The sequence below is a fragment of the Ranitomeya imitator genome, chromosome 3 (assembly GCF_032444005.1).
Source record: "Ranitomeya imitator isolate aRanImi1 chromosome 3, aRanImi1.pri, whole genome shotgun sequence".
Taxonomy (NCBI): Eukaryota; Metazoa; Chordata; class Amphibia; order Anura; family Dendrobatidae; genus Ranitomeya; species Ranitomeya imitator.
This window is the reverse complement of record NC_091284.1, coordinates 700,465,419-700,484,610: the sequence shown is the minus strand read 5'-3', so window position 1 is coordinate 700,484,610 and position 19,192 is coordinate 700,465,419. Positions and strand designations below refer to the sequence as shown.

Genomic DNA, 19,192 nt, shown 5'->3' with positions numbered 1-19,192 from the left:
TTGAGGATAGGACTAAAATGTACAAGAGATTATAGAAATATTGACACAATTTATAGAAAATGAAATCTAGACTTTTATACTGTCCAAGACAGTGAAAAAAACATTGGGTTACCTAATCACATTTCATGGCATGTGGAACCCAGTGGTCCCCAACCTCGAAAGCCACATTTAGCTCTGATAGATGGTCATGAGTCACATTCATGATTCCCTCCTACTTACACCATAATGACACCATAATGACACCAAGAGTGTTGTGAATTCTGTGGTCAAGCTCCCTCCTCTGGTCATGAGTGGTACTTCGGCTGGTTCTGTCTATGAGCTTCCTCTGGTGGATGTGAGTGGGGCTGCGGCTTCTGAGTTTCCTTCCTCAGGTGACGAGGTTAAGTCGTTAGGTGCTGCTCTATTTAACTCCACCTAGTTCTTTGTTCCTGGCCTCCAGTCAATGTTCCAGTATTGGTCTTGCTTTCTCCTGGATCGTTCTTATGGCCTGTCTGCCCTGCATCAGCTAAGTTTTGCTTGTGTTACTTTTGTTTGCTATATTTTCTGTCCAGCTTGCTATATTGGTTTTTCTTGCTTGCTGGAAGCTCTGAGGCGCAGAGGGAGCACCTCCGTACCGTTAGTCGGTGCGGAGGGTCTTTTTGCCCCTCTGCGTGGTTGTTTGTAGGTTTTTGTGTTGACCGCAAAGCTATCTTTCCTATCCTCGGTCTATTCAGTAAGTCGGGCCTCACTTTGCTAAAATCTATTTCATCTCTGTGTTTGTATTTTCATCTTAACTCACAGTCATTATATGTGGGGGGCTGCCTTTTCCTTTGGGGAATTTGTCTGAGGCAAGGTAGGCTTATTTTTCTATCTTCAGGGCTAGTTAGTTTCTCAGGCTGTGCCGAGTTGCATAGGGAGCGTTAGGCGCAATCCACGGCTACCTCTAGTGTGGTATGATAGGATTAGGGATTGCGGTCAGCAGAGTTCCCACGTCTCAGAGCTCGTCCTATGTTAGTAACTATCAGGTCACTTTGTGTGCTCTTAAGCACTAGGTCCATTGTGGTTCTGAATCACCTGTTCATAACAGTACTGGAGGCCCAAAGTACTAATGCTTCTCAATAGAGGGAAAAGAGAAGTTCTGAGACCATTTTTTTTTCTTTGCACTGTGTTTTGTCTCTCTTTTCCCCTAGACATTTGGGTGGTTCACGACACAGGTGTAGTGATGGACATTAAAGATCTGTCTTCTTGTGTGGATCATCTCACTGCAAGAGTACAAAATATTCAAGACTTTGTGGTTCAGAATTCTATGTTAGAGCCAAGAATTCCTATTCCTGATTTGTTTTCTGGAGATAGAGCTAAGTTTCTGAGTTTTAAGAATAATTGTAAACTGTTTCTGGCTTTGAAACCCCGCTCCTCTGGTGACCCAGTTCAACAAGTTAAGATCATTATTTCTTTATTACGTGGCGACCCTCAAGACTGGGCATTTTCCCTTGCGCCAGGAGATCCTGCATTATGTAATATTGATGCGTTTTTTCTGGCGCTCGGATTGCTGTATGATGAACCTAATTCAGTGGATCAGGCAGAGAAAAATTTGCTGGCTCTGTCTCAGGGTCAGGATGAGGTAGAGATATATTGTCAGAAGTTTAGGAAGTGGTCTGTGCTCACTCAATGGAATGAATGTGCGCTGGCAGCAATTTTCAGAAAAGGTCTCTCTGAAGCCCTTAAGGATGTCATGGTGGGATTTCCTATGCCTGCTGGTCTGAATGAGTCTATGTCTTTGGCCATTCAGATCGGTCGACGCTTGCGTGAGCGTAATACTGTGCACCATTTGGCGTTATTATCTGAGCATGGACCTGAGCTTATGCAGTGCGATAGGACTTTGACCAGAGCTGAACGGCAAGAACACAGACGTCAGAATGGGCTGTGTTTTTACTGTGGTGATTCCACTCATGCTATCTCCGATTGTCCTAAACGCACTAAGCGGTTCACTAGGTTTGCCACCATTGGTACGGTACAGTCGAAATTTCTTTTGTCTGTTACTTTGATCTGCTCTTTGTCATCCTATTCTGTCATGGCATTTGTGGATTCAGGCGCTGCCCTGAATTTGATGGACTTGGAGTATGCTAGGCGCTGTGGGTTTTTCTTGGAGCCCTTGCAGTATCCTATTCCATTGAGAGGAATTGATGCTACGCCTTTGGCCAAGAATAAGCCTCAGTACTGGACCCAGCTGACCATGTGCATGGCTCCTGCGCATCAGGAGGATATTCGCTTTTTGGTGTTGCATAATCTGCATGATGTGGTCGTGTTGGGGTTGCCATGGCTACAAGTCCATAACCCAGTATTGGATTGGAAATCAATGTCTGTGTCCAGCTGGGGTTGTCAGGGGGTACATGGTGATGTTCCTTTTCTGTCTATTTCATCATCCACCCCTTCTGAGGTCCCAGAGTTCTTGTCGGATTACCGGGATGTATTTGATGAGCCCAAGTCCAGTGCCCTACCTCCGCATAGGGATTGTGATTGTGCTATCGATTTGATTCCTGGTAGTAAGTTTCCTAAAGGTCGACTGTTTAATTTGTCTGTGCCTGAGCACGCCGCTATGCGGAGTTACGTAAAGGAATCCTTGGAGAAGGGTCATATTCGCCCGTCATCGTCGCCATTGGGAGCAGGGTTCTTTTTTGTGGCCAAGAAGGATGGTTCGCTGAGACCTTGTATTGATTACCGCCTTCTAAATAAAATCACGGTCAAATTTCAGGATCCCTTGCCGCTGCTGTCTGATTTGTTTGCTCGGATTAAGGGGGCTAGTTGGTTCACCAAGATAGATCTTCGTGGTGCGTATAATCTTGTGTGTATTAAACAGGGCGATGAATGGAAAACAGCATTTAATACGCCCGAGGGCCATTTTGAGTAGCTGGTTATGCCATTCGGGCTTTCTAATGCTCCATCAGTGTTTCAGTCCTTTATGCATGACATCTTCCGAGAGTACCTGGATAAATTCCTGATTGTATACTTGGATGATATTTTGGTCTTCTCGGATGATTGGGAGTCTCACGTGAAGCAGGTCAGAATGGTGTTCCAGGTTCTGCGTGCGAATTCTTTGTTTGTGAAGGGGTCAAAGTGTCTCTTTGGTGTTCAGAAGGTTTCATTTTTGGGGTTCATTTTTTCCCCTTCTACTATCGAGATGGACCCTGTTAAAGTTCAGGCCATTTATGATTGGACTCAGCCGACATCTCTGAAGAGTCTGCAAAAGTTCCTGGGCTTTGCTAATTTTTATCGTCGCTTCATCAATAATTTTTCTAGTATTGCTAAACCGTTGACTGAGTTAACCAAGAAGGGTGCTGATGTGGTCAATTGGTCTTCTGCTGCTGTGGAAGCTTTTCAAGAGTTGAAGCGTCATTTTTCTTCTGCCCCTGTGTTGTGCCAACCAGATGTTTCGCTCCCGTTCCAGGTCGAGGTTGATGCTTCTGAGATTGGAGCAGGGGCTGTTTTGTCGCAAAGAAGTTCTGATGACTCGGTGATGAAACCATGCGCCTTCTTTTCCAGGAAGTTTTCGCCTGCTGAGCGTAATTATGATGTTGGCAATCGAGAGTTGCTGGCCATGAAGTGGGCATTCGAGGAGTGGCGTCATTGGCTTGAAGGAGCTAAGCATCGCGTGGTGGTCTTGACTGATCACAAGAACTTGACTTATCTCAAGTCTGCCAAACGGTTGAATCCTAGAGAGGCTCGTTGGTCGCTGTTTTTCTCCCGTTTTGACTTTGTGGTTTCGTACCTTCCGGGCTCTAAAAATGTGAAGGCGGATGCCCTGTCTAGGAGTTTTGTGCCCTACTCTCCGGGTTTGTCTGAGCCGGCGGGTATTCACAAAGAGGGGGTAATTTTGTCTGCCATCTCCCCTGATTTGCGGCGGGTGCTGCAAAAATTTCAGGCTAATAGACCTGACCGTTGCCCAGCGGAGAAACTGTCCCTGATAAATGGATGAGTAGAGTTATCTCTGAGGTTCATTGTTTGGTGTTGGCTGGTCATCCTGGAATCTTTGGTACCAGAGATTTGGTGGCTAGATCCTTTTGGTGGCCGTCTCTGTCGCGGGATGTGTGTTCGTTTGTGCAGTCCTGTGGGATTTGTGCTCGGGCTAAGCCCTGCTGTTCTCGTGCCAGTGGGTTGCTTTTGCCCTTGCCGGTCCCGAAGAGGCCCTGGACACATATCTCTATGGATTTTATTTCGGATCTCCCCGTCTCTCAAAAAATGTCGGTCATTTGGGTGGTCTGTGATCGCTTTTCTAAAATGGTCCATCTGGTGCCCTTGGTTAAATTGCCTTCCTCCTCTGATTTGGTGCCTTTGTTCTTCCAGCATGTGGTTCGTTTACATGCCATTCCGGAGAACATCATTTCTGACAGAGGTTCCCAGTTTGTTTCGAGGTTTTGGTGAGCCTTTTGTGCTAGGATGGGCATTGATTTGTCTTTTTCCTCGGCTTTCCATCCTCAGACAAATGGCCAGACTGAACGAACCAATCAGACCTTGGAAACATATCTGAGATGTTTTGTTTCTGCCGATCAGGATGATTGGGTGTCCTTTTTGCCTTTGGCTGAGTTCGCCCTTAATAATCGGGCCAGCTCGGCTACTTTGGTTTCGCCGTTTTTCTGCAATTCTGGTTTTCATCCTCGTTTCTCTTCAGGGCAGGTTGAGTCTTCTGACTGTCCTGGTGTGGATACTGTGGTGGATAGGTTGCAGCAGATTTGGACTCATGTGGTGGACAATTTGACATTGTCTCAGGAGAAGGCTCAACGTTTCGCTAACCGCAGGCGCTGTGTGGGTCCCCGACTTCGTGTTGGGGATTTGGTTTGGTTGTCATCTCGTTATATTCCTATGAAAGTTTCCTCTCCTAAGTTTAAGCCTCGTTTTATTGGTCCGTATAGGATTTCTGAGGTTCTTAATCCTGTGTCTTTTCGTTTGACTCTTCCAGCTTCTTTTTCCATCCATAACGTATTCCATAGGTCATTGTTGCGGAGATACGTGGCACCTGTGGTTCCATCCGTTGATCCTCCTGCCCCGGTTTTGGTTGAGGGGGAGTTGGAGTATATAGTGGAGAAGATTTTGGATTCTCGTATTTCGAGACGGAAACTCCAGTACTTGGTTAAGTGGAAGGGTTATGGTCAGGAGGGTAATTCCTGGGTCTTTGCCTCTGATGTTCATGCTGCCAATCTGGTTCGTGCCTTTCATTTGGCTCATCCTGGTCGTCCTGGGGGCTCTGGTGAGGGTTCGGTGACCCCTCCTCAAGGATGGGGTACTGTTGTGAATTCTGTGGTCAAGCTCCCTCCTGTGGTCATGAGTGGTACTTCGGCTGGTTCTGTCTATGAGCTTCCTCTGGTGGATGTGAGTGGGGCTGCGGCTTCTGAGTTTCCTTCCTCATGTGACGAGGTTAAGTCGTTAGGTGCTGCTCTATTTAACTCCACCTAGTTCTTTGTTCCTGGCCTCCAGTCAATGTTCCAGTATTGGTCTTGCTTTCTCCTGGATCGTTCTTATGGCCTGTCTGCCCTGCATAAGCTAAGTTTTGCTTGTGTTACTTTTGTTTGCTATATTTTCTGTCCAGCTTGCTATATTGGTTTTTCTTGCTTGCTGGAAGCTCTGAGGCGCAGAGGGAGCACCTCCGTACCGTTAGTCGGTGCGGAGGGTCTTTTTGCCCCTCTGCGTGGTTGTTTGTAGGTTTTTGTGTTGACCGCAAAGCTATCTTTCCTATCCTCGATCTATTCAGTAAGTCGGGCCTCACTTTGCTAAATCTATTTCATCTCTGTGTTTGTATTTTCATCTTAACTCACAGTCATTATATGTGGGAGGCTGCTTTTCCTTTGGGGAATTTGTCTGAGGCAAGGTAGGCTTATTTTTCTATCTTCAGGGCTAGTTAGTTTCTCAGGCTGTGCCGAGTTGCATAGGGAGCGTTAGGCGCAATCCACGGCTACCTCTAGTGTGGTATGATAGGATTAGGGATTGCGGTCAGCAGAGTTCCCACGTCTCAGAGCTCGTCCTATGTTAGTAACTATCAGGTCACTTTGTGTGCTCTTAACCACTAGGTCCATTGTGGTTCTGAATCACCTGTTCATAACACAAAAGCCCCACAGTCTCAATATGGAAAGGAAGCCAAAACCAACTGTGATGCTAAGGCACTTCTTAAGAACATGCCACGAGTCAGGATAGTCAAGAAGTCCATGGTCAATAGCCAAGAGAGTATGCATTAACAGATGAAAGAAACAAAGTCGTAGTCAGGTAATGGTCCAAGGTCAAAATACCAGTAAGCTAGCAAATCAGAGCAAATGGGTCAAAACAGACGGATGGTCAGAATGAGGTCCAGTCCAAGGTTAGGCAGCGATATATCAACAAGCAAAATACAAGGCACAGAGTAATCCAACTACACTTAGCTCAAGCTACGGATGACAGCTATTTGGGACTGCCAGCTCAGTTAGATAGCTCAACAATCAAGGAAACTGGGAGCACCTGATGAGAGCTCAGCATCTCCCAATCTCAGACTGGATGGCTGAGCTGTCCATAAAAACACAGTCACCTGCACTGAACTGGACAACTGAGCTGTCAATCAATGCACAGACAGATCAGCACTGAGGGTTGGAATTGTTACACAACCACCCTCCTTTTAGGCATCATACTTACATCAATGGGTTCACACTTTAACTCCTTTCTGTATTCTTGCATCAAGTACACCCACCACACTATTGCATTCAGCTTCAATCACCCCTGTAACTCACAATATTATCCTATCCCCAGTTGAATATATTCACCCTCTGCTCCCCACCAGTATATAATACAAACAGACCTGCTTTTCTGTGCAGGACTACTTACAAAAGTCATCATCTGATGAACTTTCCTTCATAGTTGTGTGCTAAGCCTGGTGCTAACACAAGAAGCTGGCTGTCTTGCGTGAGCCACACATGTGGCTCCTGAGTCACAGGTTGGGGACCCCTTGTATAACCTAAGGATATTGCTAAATAAAGAATGCAATATTTGTTAAATGCTGCTAATATTTTAACTACAACAAGTGTTAGGATCTATATATATGAGGCATCGTGATTACTTTCTAATCCTGCCCCCTGCACAGAAGCTCTGCCTCCCACCACATCACCACACACAATCCTGCCCCCCACCACATCACCACACACAATCCTGCCCCCCACCACATCACCACACATAATCCCGCCCGCCACCACATCACCACACACAATCCGGCCCCCCACCACATCACCACACACAATCCGGCCCCCCACCACATCACCACACACAATCCGGCCCCCCACCACATCACCACACACAATCCCGCCCCCACCACATCACCACACACAATCCCACCCCCACCACATCACCACACAAAATCCCGCCCCCCACCCCATTACCACACACAATCCAGCTTCCCACCTTATCACTACACACAATCCCGCCCCCACCACATCACACATAATCCCGCCCCCCACACTATCACCACACACAATCCCGCCCCCCACCACATCACACATAATCCTGCCTCCCACCCCATTACCACACACAATCCTGCCCCTACCCCATTACCACACACAATCCTGCCCCCCACCACATCACCACACATAATCCCGCCCCCACCACATCACCACACACAATCTCGCCCCCACCCCATCACCACACACAATCCCGCCCCCCACCCCATCACCACACACAATCCCGCCCCCCACACCATTACCACACATAATCCCGCCCCCCACCACATCACCACACATAATCCCCACCACATCACCACACATAATCCCTCCCCCCACCATATCACCACACATAATTCGCCCCCCCACCCCATTACCACACACAATCCCACCCCCCACCCCATTACCACACATAATCCCACCCCATCACCACCCATAATCCCACCCCCATCCCACCACTACCCATAATCCTGCCCTCCCACCCCATCACCACCCATAATCCCGCCCCCCACCCCATCACCACCCATAATCCCGCCCCCCACCCCATCACCACCCATAATCCCGCCCCCCACCCCATCACCACCCATAATCATCTCTGTGTTTGTATTTTCATCTTAACTCACAGTCATTATATGTGGGGGGCTGCCTTTTCCTTTGGGGAATTTGAGGCAAGGTAGGCTTATTTTTCTATCTTCAGGGCTAGTTAGTTTCTCAGGCTGTGCCGAGTTGCATAGGGAGCGTTAGGCGCAATCCACGGCTACCTCTAGTGTGGTATGATAGGATTAGGGATTGCGGTCAGCAGAGTTCCCACGTCTCAGAGCTCGTCCTATGTTAGTAACTATCAGGTCACTTTGTGTGCTCTTAAGCACTAGGTCCATTGTGGTTCTGAATCACCTGTTCATAACAGTACTGGAGGCCCAAAGTACTAATGCTTCTCAATAGAGGGAAAAGAGAAGTTCTGAGACCATTTTTTTTTCTTTGCACTGTGTTTTGTCTCTCTTTTCCCCTAGACATTTGGGTGGTTCACGACACAGGTGTAGTGATGGACATTAAAGATCTGTCTTCTTGTGTGGATCATCTCACTGCAAGAGTACAAAATATTCAAGACTTTGTGGTTCAGAATTCTATGTTAGAGCCAAGAATTCCTATTCCTGATTTGTTTTCTGGAGATAGAGCTAAGTTTCTGAGTTTTAAGAATAATTGTAAACTGTTTCTGGCTTTGAAACCCCGCTCCTCTGGTGACCCAGTTCAACAAGTTAAGATCATTATTTCTTTATTACGTGGCGACCCTCAAGACTGGGCATTTTCCCTTGCGCCAGGAGATCCTGCATTATGTAATATTGATGCGTTTTTTCTGGCGCTCGGATTGCTGTATGATGAACCTAATTCAGTGGATCAGGCAGAGAAAAATTTGCTGGCTCTGTCTCAGGGTCAGGATGAGGTAGAGATATATTGTCAGAAGTTTAGGAAGTGGTCTGTGCTCACTCAATGGAATGAATGTGCGCTGGCAGCAATTTTCAGAAAAGGTCTCTCTGAAGCCCTTAAGGATGTCATGGTGGGATTTCCTATGCCTGCTGGTCTGAATGAGTCTATGTCTTTGGCCATTCAGATCGGTCGACGCTTGCGTGAGCGTAATACTGTGCACCATTTGGCGTTATTATCTGAGCATGGACCTGAGCTTATGCAGTGCGATAGGACTTTGACCAGAGCTGAACGGCAAGAACACAGACGTCAGAATGGGCTGTGTTTTTACTGTGGTGATTCCACTCATGCTATCTCCGATTGTCCTAAACGCACTAAGCGGTTCACTAGGTTTGCCACCATTGGTACGGTACAGTCGAAATTTCTTTTGTCTGTTACTTTGATCTGCTCTTTGTCATCCTATTCTGTCATGGCATTTGTGGATTCAGGCGCTGCCCTGAATTTGATGGACTTGGAGTATGCTAGGCGCTGTGGGTTTTTCTTGGAGCCCTTGCAGTATCCTATTCCATTGAGAGGAATTGATGCTACGCCTTTGGCCAAGAATAAGCCTCAGTACTGGACCCAGCTGACCATGTGCATGGCTCCTGCGCATCAGGAGGATATTCGCTTTTTGGTGTTGCATAATCTGCATGATGTGGTCGTGTTGGGGTTGCCATGGCTACAAGTCCATAACCCAGTATTGGATTGGAAATCAATGTCTGTGTCCAGCTGGGGTTGTCAGGGGGTACATGGTGATGTTCCTTTTCTGTCTATTTCATCATCCACCCCTTCTGAGGTCCCAGAGTTCTTGTCGGATTACCGGGATGTATTTGATGAGCCCAAGTCCAGTGCCCTACCTCCGCATAGGGATTGTGATTGTGCTATCGATTTGATTCCTGGTAGTAAGTTTCCTAAAGGTCGACTGTTTAATTTGTCTGTGCCTGAGCACGCCGCTATGCGGAGTTACGTAAAGGAATCCTTGGAGAAGGGTCATATTCGCCCGTCATCGTCGCCATTGGGAGCAGGGTTCTTTTTTGTGGCCAAGAAGGATGGTTCGCTGAGACCTTGTATTGATTACCGCCTTCTAAATAAAATCACGGTCAAATTTCAGGATCCCTTGCCGCTGCTGTCTGATTTGTTTGCTCGGATTAAGGGGGCTAGTTGGTTCACCAAGATAGATCTTTGTGGTGCGTATAATCTTGTGCGTATTAAACAGGGCGATGAATGGAAAACAGCATTTAATACGCCCGAGGGCCATTTTGAGTAGCTGGTTATGCCATTCGGGCTTTCTAATGCTCCATCAGTGTTTCAGTCCTTTATGCATGACATCTTCCGAGAGTACCTGGATAAATTCCTGATTGTATACTTGGATGATATTTTGGTCTTCTCGGATGATTGGGAGTCTCACGTGAAGCAGGTCAGAATGGTGTTCCAGGTTCTGCGTGCGAATTCTTTGTTTGTGAAGGGGTCAAAGTGTCTCTTTGGTGTTCAGAAGGTTTCATTTTTGGGGTTCATTTTTTCCCCTTCTACTATCGAGATGGACCCTGTTAAAGTTCAGGCCATTTATGATTGGACTCAGCCGACATCTCTGAAGAGTCTGCAAAAGTTCCTGGGCTTTGCTAATTTTTATCGTCGCTTCATCAATAATTTTTCTAGTATTGCTAAACCGTTGACTGAGTTAACCAAGAAGGGTGCTGATGTGGTCAATTGGTCTTCTGCTGCTGTGGAAGCTTTTCAAGAGTTGAAGCGTCATTTTTCTTCTGCCCCTGTGTTGTGCCAACCAGATGTTTCGCTCCCGTTCCAGGTCGAGGTTGATGCTTCTGAGATTGGAGCAGGGGCTGTTTTGTCGCAAAGAAGTTCTGATGACTCGGTGATGAAACCATGCGCCTTCTTTTCCAGGAAGTTTTCGCCTGCTGAGCGTAATTATGATGTTGGCAATCGAGAGTTGCTGGCCATGAAGTGGGCATTCGAGGAGTGGCGTCATTGGCTTGAAGGAGCTAAGCATCGCGTGGTGGTCTTGACTGATCACAAGAACTTGACTTATCTCAAGTCTGCCAAACGGTTGAATCCTAGAGAGGCTCGTTGGTCGCTGTTTTTCTCCCGTTTTGACTTTGTGGTTTCGTACCTTCCGGGCTCTAAAAATGTGAAGGCGGATGCCCTGTCTAGGAGTTTTGTGCCCTACTCTCCGGGTTTGTCTGAGCCGGCGGGTATTCACAAAGAGGGGGTAATTTTGTCTGCCATCTCCCCTGATTTGCGGCGGGTGCTGCAAAAATTTCAGGCTAATAGACCTGACCGTTGCCCAGCGGAGAAACTATCCCTGATAAATGGATGAGTAGAGTTATCTCTGAGGTTTATTGTTCGGTGTTGGCTGGTCATCCTGGAATCTTTGGTACCAGAGATTTGGTGGCTAGATCCTTTTGGTGGCCGTCTCTGTCGCGGGATGTGTGTTCGTTTGTGCAGTCCTGTGGGATTTGTGCTCGGGCTAAGCCCTGCTGTTCTCGTGCCAGTGGGTTGCTTTTGCCCTTGCCGGTCCCGAAGAGGCCCTGGACACATATCTCTATGGATTTTATTTCGGATCTCCCCGTCTCTCAAAAAATGTCGGTCATTTGGGTTGTTTGTGATCGCTTCTCTAAAGGTACCTTCACACATAACGATATTGTTAACGATATCGTTGCTATTTGTGACGTAGCAACGATATCGTTAATGAAATCGTTATGTGTGACAGCGACCAACGATCAGGCCCCTGCTGGGAGATCGTTGGTCGCTGAATAAAGTCCAGAACTTTATTTCGTCGCTGGACTCCTGCTGACATCGCTGGATCGGCGTGTGTGACACCGATCCAGCGATGTCTTCACTGGTAACCAGGGTAAACATCGGGTAACTAAGCGCAGGGCCGCGCTTAGTAACCCGATGTTTACCCTGGTTACCATGCTAAAAGTAAAAAAAACAAACACTACATACTTATCTACAGCCGTCTGTCCTCCAGCGCTGCGCTCTGCTTCTCTGCACTCCTCCTGTACTGGCTGTGAGCCGGAAAGCAGAGCGGTGACGTCACCGCTCTGCTTTCCGGCTCACAGCCAGTACAGGAGGAGTGCAGAGAAGCAGAGCGCAGCGCTGGAGGACAGACGGCTGTAGGTAAGTATCTAGTGTTTGTTTGTTTTTACTTTTAGCATGGTAAACATCGGGTTACTAAGCGCGGCCCTGCGCTTAGTTACCCGATGTTTACCCTGGTTACCGGCATCGTTGGTCGCTGGAGAGCGGTCTGTGTGACAGCTCTCCAGCGACCAAACAGCGACGCTGCAGCGATCCGGATCGTTGTCGGTATCGCTGCAGCGTCGCTTAATGTGAAGGGGCCTTAAGATGGTCCATTTGGTACCCTTGTCTAAATTGCCTTCCTCCTCTGATTTGGTGCCATTGTTCTTCCAGCATGTGGTTCGTTTACATGGCATTCCGGAGAACATCATTTCTGACAGAGGTTCCCAGTTTGTTTCGAGGTTTTGGTGAGCCTTTTGTGCTAGGATGGGCATTGATTTGTCTTTTTCCTCGGCTTTCCATCCTCAGACAAATGGCCAGACTGAACGAACCAATCAGACCTTGGAAACATATCTGAGATGTTTTGTTTCTGCCGATCAGGATGATTGGGTGTCCTTTTTGCCTTTGGCTGAGTTCGCCCTTAATAATCGGGCCAGCTCGGCTACTTTGGTTTCGCCGTTTTTCTGCAATTCTGGTTTTCATCCTCGTTTCTCTTCAGGGCAGGTTGAGTCTTCTGACTGTCCTGGTGTGGATACTGTGGTGGATAGGTTGCAGCAGATTTGGACTCATGTGGTGGACAATTTGACATTGTCTCAGGAGAAGGCTCAACGTTTCGCTAACCGCAGGCGCTGTGTGGGTCCCCGACTTCGTGTTGGGGATTTGGTTTGGTTGTCATCTTGTTATATTCCTATGAAAGTTTCCTCTCCTAAGTTTAAGCCTCGTTTTATTGGTCCGTATAGGATTTCTGAGGTTCTTAATCCTGTGTCTTTTCGTTTGACTCTTCCAGCTTCTTTATCCATCCATAACGTATTCCATAGGTCATTGTTGCGGAGATACGTGGCACCTGTGGTTCCATCCGTTGATCCTCCTGCCCCGGTTTTGGTTGAGGGGGAGTTGGAGTATATAGTGGAGAAGATTTTGGATTCTCGTATTTCGAGACGGAAACTCCAGTACTTGGTTAAGTGGAAGGGTTATGGTCAGGAGGGTAATTCCTGGGTCTTTGCCTCTGATGTTCATGCTGCCAATCTGGTTCGTGCCTTTCATTTGGCTCATCCTGGTCGTCCTGGGGGCTCTGGTGAGGGTTCGGTGACCCCTCCTCAAGGATGGGGTACTGTTGTGAATTCTGTGGTCAAGCTCCCTCCTGTGGTCATGAGTGGTACTTCGGCTGGTTCTGTCTATGAGCTTCCTCTGGTGGATGTGAGTGGGGCTGCGGCTTCTGAGTTTCCTTCCTCATGTGACGAGGTTAAGTCGTTAGGTGCTGCTCTATTTAACTCCACCTAGTTCTTTGTTCCTGGCCTCCAGTCAATGTTCCAGTATTGGTCTTGCTTTCTCCTGGATCGTTCTTATGGCTGTTATGGCTGGCAATCAGGCAACACAGCGTGCAGTAATCAGCGCACATACAGAGATCTGGCAAAAACCAAAAACAATAGGACGAGCTCTGAGACGTGGAATCTCTGTAGACTGCAGTACCTGATCTATCCTCACACAACTATAAGCAGCAGTGGATTGCGCCTATCACTACCTATGCAACTCGGCACTGCCTGAGGAGCTGACTAGCCTGAAGATAGAAATACAAGCCTGACTTACCTCAGAGAAATACCCCAAAGGAATAGGCAGCCCCCCACATATAATGACTGTTAGCAAGATGAAAAGACAAACGTAGGAATGAAATAGATTCAGCAAAGTGAGGCCCGATATTCTAGACAGAGCGAGGATAGCAAAGAGAACTATGCAGTCTACAAAAAACCCTAAAACGAAAACCACGCAAAGGGGCAAAAAGACCCACCGTGCCGAACTAACAGCACGGCGGTGCACCCCTTTGCTTCTCAGAGCTTCCAGCAAAAGTTAATAGCAAGCTGGACAGAAAAAACAGAAAACAAACTAGAAGCACTTATCTAGCAGAGCAGCAGGCCCAAGGAAAGATGCAGTAGCTCAGATCCAACACTGGAACATTGACAAGGAGCAAGGAAGACAGACTCAGGTGGAGCTAAATAGCAAGGCAGCCAACGAGCTCACCAAAACACCTGAGGGAGGAAGCCCAGAGACTGCAATACCACTTGTGACCACAGAAGTGAACTCAGCCACAGAATTCACAACAGTACCCCCCCCTTGAGGAGGGGTCACCGAACCCTCACCAGAACCCCCAGGCCGACCACGATGAGCCACATGAAAGGCACGAACAAGATCTGGGGCATGGACATCAGAGGCAAAAACCCAGGAATTATCTTCCTGAGCATAACCCTTCCATTTGACCAGATACTGGAGTTTCCGTCTAGAGACACGAGAATCCAAAATCTTCTCCACAATATACTCCAATTCCCCCTCCACCAAAACAGGGGCAGGAGGCTCCACAGATGGAACCATAGGTGCCACGTATCTCCTCAACAACGACCTATGGAATACATTATGTATGGAAAAGGAGTCTGGGAGGGTCAGACGAAAAGACACCGGATTGAGAATCTCAGAAATCCTATACGGACCAATAAAACGAGGTTTAAATTTAGGAGAGGAAACCTTCATAGGAATATGACGAGAAGATAACCAAACCAGATCCCCAACACGAAGTCGGGGTCCCACACGGCGTCTGCGATTAGCGAAAAGCTGAGCCTTCTCCTGGGACAAGGTCAAATTGTCCACTACCTGAGTCCAGATCTGCTGCAACCTGTCCACCATAGAATCCACACCAGGACAGTCCGAAGACTCAACCTGTCCTGAAGAGAAACGAGGATGGAACCCAGAATTGCAGAAAAATGGAGAGACCAAGGTAGCCGAGCTGGCCCAATTATTAAGGGCGAACTCAGCCAACGGCAAAAATGACACCCAATCATCCTGGTCAGCGGAAACAAAACATCTCAGATATGTTTCCAAGGTCTGATTGGTTCGTTCGGTCTGGCCATTAGTCTGAGGATGGAAGGCCGAGGAGAAAGATAGGTCAATGCCCATCCTACCACAAAAGGCTCGCCAGAACCTCGAGACAAACTGGGAACCTCTGTCAGAAACAATATTCTCAGGAATGCCATGTAAACGAACCACATGCTGGAAGAACAAAGGCACCAAATCAGAGGAGGAAGGCAATTTAACCAAGGGCACCAGATGGACCATTTTAGAAAAGCGATCACAGACCACCCAAATGACCGACATTTTTTGAGAAACGGGAAGGTCAGAAATGAAATCCATCGAAATATGTGTCCAAGGCCTCTTTGGGACCGGCAAGGGCAAAAGCAACCCACTGGCACGTGAACAGCAGGGCTTAGCCCTAGCACAAATTCCACAGGACTGCACAAAAGCACGCACATCCCGTGACAGAGATGGCCACCAGAAGGATCTAGCAACCAACTCCCTGGTACCAAAGATTCCTGGATGACCGGCCAGCACCGAACAATGAAGTTCAGAGATAACTTTACTAGTCCACCTATCAGGGACGAACAGTTTCTCGGCCGGACAACGATCAGGTTTATTAGCCTGAAATTTCTGCAACACTCTCCGCAAATCAGGGGAGATGGCAGACACAATGACTCCTTCCTTGAGGATACTCGCCGGCTCAGACAACCCCGGAGAGTCGGGCACAAAACTCCTAGACAGAGCATCCGCCTTCACATTTTTAGAGCCCGGAAGGTATGAAATCACAAAATCAAAACGAGCAAAAAATAACGACCAACGGGCCTGTCTAGGATTCAAGCACTTGGCAGACTCAAGATAAGTAAGGTTCTTATGATCAGTCAAAACCACCACGCGATGCTTAGCACCCTCAAGCCAATGACGCCACTCCTCGAATGCCCACTTCATGGCCAGCAACTCTTGGTTGCCCACATCATAATTACGCTCAGCAGCAGAAAATTTCCTGGAAAAGAAAGCACATGGTTTGAACACTGAGCAACCAGAACCTCTCTGTGACAAAACCGCCCCTGCACCAATCTCAGAAGCATCAACCTCGACCTGGAACGGAAGAGAAACATCAGGTTGACACAACACAGGGGCACAGCAAAAACGACGCTTCAACTCCTGAAAAGCTTCCACGGCAGCAGAAGACCAATTAACCAAAACAGCACCCTTCTTGGTCAAATCGGTCAATGGTCTGGCAATGCTAGAAAAATTACAGATGAAGCGACGATAAAAATTAGCAAAGCCCAGGAATTTCTGCAGACTTTTTAGAGATGTCGGCTGAGTCCAATCCTGGATGGTCTGAACCTTAACCGGATCCATCTCGATAGTAGAAGGGGAAAAGATGAACCCCAAAAATGAAACTTTCTGCACACCGAAGAGACACTTTGATCCCTTCACGAACAAGGAATTAGCACGCAGTACCTGGAAAACCATTCTGACTTGCTTCACATGAGACTCCCAATCATCTGAGAAGATCAAAATGTCATCCAAGTAAACAATCAAGAATTTATCCAGATACTCACGGAAAATGTCATGCATAAAAGACTGAAAAACAGATGGAGCATTGGCAAGTCCGAACGGCATCACCAGATACTCAAAATGACCCTCGGGCGTATTAAATGCCGTTTTCCATTCATCTCTCTGCCTGATTCTCACCAGATTATACGCACCACGAAGATCAATCTTAGTAAACCAACTAGCCCCCTTAATCCGAGCAAACAAGTCAGAAATCAATGGCAAGGGATACTGAAACTTAACAGTGATCTTATTAAGAAGGCGGTAATCAATACACGGTCTTAGCGAACCATCCTTCTTGGCTACAAAAAAGAACCCTGCTCCCAATGGTGACGACGATGGGCGAATATGTCCCTTCTCCAGGGACTCCTTCACATAACTGCGCATAGCGGTGTGTTCAGGTACGGACAAATTAAATAAACGACCCTTAGGGAATTTACTACCAGGAATCAAATCGATAGCACAATCACAATTCCTATGCGGAGGTAGGGCATCAGACTTGGACTCTTCAAATACATCCTGAAAGTCCGACAAGAACTCTGGGATGTCAGAAGGAATGGATGACGAAATAGACAAAAATGGAACATCACCATGTACTCCCTGACAACCCCAGCTGGTTACCGACATAGAGTTCCAATCCAATACTGGATTATGGGTTTGTAGCCATGGCAACCCCAACATGACCACATCATGCAAATTATGCAGTACCAGAAAGCGAATAACTTCCTGATGTGCAGGAGCCATGCACATGGTCAGCTGGGCCCAGTACTGAGGCTTATTCTTGGCCAAAGGTGTAGCATCAATTCCTCTCAACGGAATAGGACACCGCAAAGGCTCCAAGAAAAATCCACAACGTTTAGCATAATCCAAATCCATCAAATTCAGGGCAGCGCCTGAATCCACAAACGCCATGACAGAATACGATGACAAAGAGCACATTAAGGTAATGGACAAAAGGAATTTGGACTGTACAGTACCAATAACGGCAGAGCTATCGAACCGCCTAGTGCGTTTAGGACAATTAGAAATAGCATGAGTAGAATCACCACAATAGAAACACAGTCTGTTCAGACGTCTGTGTTCTTGCCGTTCTACTTTAGTCATAGTCCTGTCGCACTGCATAGGCTCAGGTTTACTCTCAGACAATGCCGCCAGATGGTGCACAGATTTACGCTCGCGCAAGCGACGACCGATCTGAATGGCCAAGGACATAGACTCATTCAAACCAGCAGGCATAGGAAATCCCACCATTACATCCTTAAGAGCTTCAGAGAGACCCTTTCTGAACAAAGCCGCTAGTGCAGATTCATTCCACAGAGTGAGTACTGACCACTTCCTAAATTTCTGACAATATACTTCTACATCATCCTGACCCTGGCATAAAGCCAGCAGATTTTTCTCAGCTTGATCCACTGAATTAGGCTCATCGTAAAGCAATCCCAGCGCCTGGAAAAATGCATCAACATTACACAATGCAGAATCTCCTGGTGCAAGAGAAAACGCCCAGTCCTGTGGGTCGCCGCGCAAAAAAAAAATAATAATCAAAACCTGTTGAATAGGATTACCAGAAGAATGAGGTTTCAAGGCCAAAAATAGCTTACAATTATTTCTGAAGCTCAGGAACTTAGTTCTGTCACCAAAAAACAAATCAGGAATCGGAATTCTTGGTTCTAGCATCGATTTCTGATCAATAGTATCTTGAATCTTTTGTACATTTACAACGAGATTATCCATTGAGGAGCACAGAGCCTGAATATCCATGTCCACAGCTGTGTCCTGAAGCACTCTAATGTCTAGGGGAAAAAAAAGACTGAAGACAGAGCTAAGAAAAAAAAATGATGTCAGGATTTCTTTTTTCCCTCTATTGGGAATCATTGGTGAGGCTCCTTGTACTGTTATGGCTGGCAATCAGGCAACACAGCGTGCAGTAATCAGCGCACATACAGAGATCTGGCAAAAACCAAAAACAATAGGACGAGCTCTGAGACGTGGAATCTCTGTAGACTGCAGTACCTGATCTATCCTCACACAACTATAAGCAGCAGTGGATTGCGCCTATCACTACCTATGCAACTCGGCACTGCCTGAGGAGCTGACTAGCCTGAAGATAGAAATACAAGCCTGACTTACCTCAGAGAAATACCCCAAAGGAATAGGCAGCCCCCCACATATAATGACTGTTAGCAAGATGAAAAGACAAACGTAGGAATGAAATAGATTCAGCAAAGTGAGGCCCGATATTCTAGACAGAGCGAGGATAGCAAAGAGAACTATGCAGTCTACAAAAAACCCTAAAACGAAAACCACGCAAAGGGGCAAAAAGACCCACCGTGCCGAACTAACAGCACGGCGGTGCACCCCTTTGCTTCTCAGAGCTTCCAGCAAAAGTTAATAGCAAGCTGGACAGAAAAAACAGAAAACAAACTAGAAGCACTTATCTAGCAGAGCAGCAGGCCCAAGGAAAGATGCAGTAGCTCAGATCCAACACTGGAACATTGACAAGGAGCAAGGAAGACAGACTCAGGTGGAGCTAAATAGCAAGGCAGCCAACGAGCTCACCAAAACACCTGAGGGAGGAAGCCCAGAGACTGCAATACCACTTGTGACCACAGAAGTGAACTCAGCCACAGAATTCACAACATATGGCCTGTCTGCCC

The 19,192-nt window shown here is 47.2% G+C and overlaps 1 protein-coding gene across 3 annotated transcripts in view; it reads right to left on the bottom strand.

Moving 5' to 3' along the window:
• LOC138670853 (solute carrier family 26 member 10-like) overlaps positions 1-19,192 on the bottom strand; it is a 140,049-nt gene that overhangs the window by 50,859 nt on the left and 69,998 nt on the right. The window lies entirely within an intron of this gene.